Source organism: Pelophylax lessonae (genome assembly GCF_965119305.1).
Source record: "Pelophylax lessonae genome assembly, chromosome: 7".
NCBI lineage: Eukaryota > Metazoa > Chordata > Amphibia > Anura > Ranidae > Pelophylax > Pelophylax lessonae.
In genome coordinates this window covers 85,744,012-85,747,349 of record NC_138774.1, presented here as the reverse complement: position 1 = coordinate 85,747,349, position 3,338 = coordinate 85,744,012, and the positions used below count along the sequence as shown (strand labels likewise).

The window sequence follows — 3,338 nt, the reverse complement described above, 5'->3', positions numbered from 1 at the left end:
TTTGACTTTTTGCCAAGTGGTCATGGTTTTTAATACCTTCCTTATATGAATGCATGTATCATTTTTAAAGCTAGCTGCATTAATATGTGTTTTTTTTTGTTGTTAGACCGAAGTTCAGATTTAAGAGGAATTTAGCAAAGATAGCCTACAAATAAAAGACTATGTTCCTTTTCCACAATTTAATATCCGTCATTGGCTTGTCCTAACTGACTGTTTCAAGTGTCATACTAATGCCTTTGTTCCAGTCAGTCTTACATCTGCCAACCATTGTTGGGAGGGACTAGGTCCCAAGAGACTGAAATAAAGAGTCTAAGAAATTACCTTTGGGAAAACAAGTGACTTAACACAGCGGCTCAATAGGTAAGAAAACCGCATCTGACATTTTCCTGTCTCTCCTGCTTTTTTTTTTTTTTTCCTGGTGAATTCAGTGTGGATATGATTATCCCTGCGTGCGTAAAATGACATTGAAAAAGAAGTTAATTATTGACTTTGTCAGCATTATGCATTCCCCTGGATATTATACTTGATAAGTTGAACACAAAACAGCAAAATGTTTAGTTTGTGATGAAAAGACTGACAGGTTGATATCCGTGCTCGGACTTTTAGGATCACATCCAAAATATTGCAGGGAAAAAAAGGGATATTTGATGCAGTCACAGGTGAGAGATCTTTGCGATTTGTCATTGCTGTTTATTGTTTGTGTCTTTACTCCTAAACCTGGCTGGCATCTTAGGGAGGCATTAGACATGACACTAAACTCCGGATAAAAAAATATAATTTTGATTCATACATGTATTCCTAACTCAGAAAAGTACCTTCTATTGCTCCCAGCTTCCTCCAAATATCTAAATTCCTTTTGTATGGCTTTTGCAATTCAACTTTCTGTTAGAGGGCTGCTAAGTTTGTTCTACATAGTCCAACTATATGTTGCAACAAAGCCACTCTCTTTTTCTCACTCCTGAGATGGACTAGGGACTACGGACTATGGGATTTGTATGTGTGCATAGGGCATTGCACATTACCACAACTAATGGGCCATACACACTATAAGATTTTCTGGAGACTTTTTCCTTTAGATTTACCAAAACCATATAATATGAGGTCAAACCTAAATACTTTCAATTTGTATGCAATCTGGCAGGACCTTGCACTACATAGAAAAGGTAAATCTGAAGACAAAAGTCTTCAGAAAATCTTATAGTGTGTATGGCCCTTAAGGCTGGCCATACATTATACAATTTTGAGCCTGGGCACACCCTAATCACCCTATGTGGCGCAGATACCTCCTGATATTTTACCAAAATCCCCTAAAAGGGCTCCTAAATTTTTTTTTAAAACGAATCAAAAATATGAAATTGTAAAAAATAATAAAAACTACTGACACCATGAGTATAAATACACATGCACACACATATATGTGTTTGAGCTTTGAGGTGCCCACCCTAAGGCCTCTTGCACACGATACTTCTGTTTGAGCATCTCCTTTTTCAGCTGTAATTTTGTCTTATTGACAAAAATTGATTTGCGAGTATTTTCGCACATATGCGTTCGCGCAAATTCGTGCCTCTGAATATGCAATTTTTTCAGATCAACAGTATTATCGTGTGATTTCATTTGATCGCATTTGCGCGAATTTGCGCTCAAATGCGCACATTAGGCGTAAATTACTGTCCAAAAATGCAGATTTTTCTATTTTGTTCTTACTGAAGAATACGCGGCACTCATTTACGTGCCTGTGTGCATAGGCACATTAGAATGAATGGGCTGTATTTTAGCTCATAAAAAAAAAGCTGTACTGAGCATTTTTAAGCTGCAGTGTGCAAGGAGCCTTATGCAATAGGCTATGTAAACCTTTGAGATTTACCTTCAACTATGTAGTACAAAGGCCTGCCTAATTGGATACAATTGAAAGTGTTGTTAAAGCCCCGTACACATGATCAGATTATCGAACGATCTGTCGTCCGTTTTTTGTTGCATGCTAGTCTCATTTCAAAAGTGAAGAGGTTACTTTCATACGAAAATTCCCGTACGACAGAATTCTACTTCAGAAGTGATGTCATGTGTTGAATTGTTTTGTATGTGTTCTTTCGTTTCTGAGCATGCCTAGTTCTCGTTTCTGAGCATGCCTAGTTCTTGCTCTTACGATTTTTTTTGGACGAAAACTGTACTAATTAAATGAAAATCAGACGTTGTGTTGATGTACGATAAAAATTTTATAGCCTGCACATACAGTTTTTGTCGTCCGAAAATTCGTAATCGGCTGTCGAAAGCACCATACTAACAATCCGAAAATCGGCAGATCGCTCGTCGGACGAAATTTCCCTTCAGAATTTCATATCGTGTGTACAGGCCTTTAGTTTTGACCTCATATTATGTGGTTTTTGGTAAATCAAACAGAAAATTGTACAAGAAAATTGAACATGTACATCATCAAGATATGGATAAGGCTTTTTCCGTTATTAGCAATACGCATTTGGATTAATATTATTATTATTGAATTATTTGTTTTCTTTTTTGACATGTTATTGGCTCTATAATACTGGCCATGTATAAAGTCATATGCCTTCAGGTGACACTAAATGATATCCTTATCTTTAAAAAATAATTAATGCACATCCACTGCTTAATAATAATCCAGGAATCTATTTTCACAAAATAAGTTCCTACTGTGTTTTTATGCCTCTTGTATAGTCCTCTGTGAGCTCTCTTTTTTTGGTTAAAACGAGCATGGGTATGTTAGGCTGGCCATGCATGTTCAATTTTCTTTTTTTGTGTAATATCAATAATTGAAGATAAGAAAAATGAACATGGAATCAGCACATGCAACATGTACAGAAGTAATGTGCAGAGAAAAAAAAGAACCAAATACAGACACGTATATTGTATGATGCATAAACAAGAACTGTATTAGGTAACTTGCATATTGTCATATCAAGCTTATTAGAAAAGACGGGAACACCTGTCTTGTTGATGTGTTTAACCCCCTACCCCTGTATATTTAAAGTAGATGTAAACCAAACTGAATGACATTTTATTTGCTTAAGCAATGTAAAATATAAAACATTGCTTAAAAAACAATATTCAAATACCGCTGTTCATCTCTCTTTCATCCTTGCTTCCCAGTCCTGCTGATCTCCTGCAGCCTATTTTGTCTACATTAGTGTTCTCAACCTTTTTTCAGTCGAGGCACCCTTTAAATTGATAGACAATCTCAATGCACCCTTTAAATTTATGAAAAGTCTTGAGGCATTACATTTTAAATTTTAAAAAATTATTCTAATAGTTTTACATAATGCAGCAATATCCACAGGTAGGACACCCAACGACACCCAACGTAA

At 35.9% G+C, this 3,338-nt stretch overlaps 1 protein-coding gene across 1 annotated transcript in view; it reads left to right on the top strand.

Moving 5' to 3' along the window:
* The first annotated feature begins 295 nt into the window (after positions 1–295).
* LOC309559927 (3-galactosyl-N-acetylglucosaminide 4-alpha-L-fucosyltransferase FUT3-like) overlaps positions 296–3,338 on the top strand; it is a 148,825-nt gene continuing 145,782 nt past the window's right edge. Inside the window, exon 1 of the mRNA XM_082263387.1 lies at positions 296–360. The gene's annotated coding sequence lies outside the window, so the exon portion shown is untranslated. The remainder of the gene's footprint in view (positions 361–3,338) is intronic.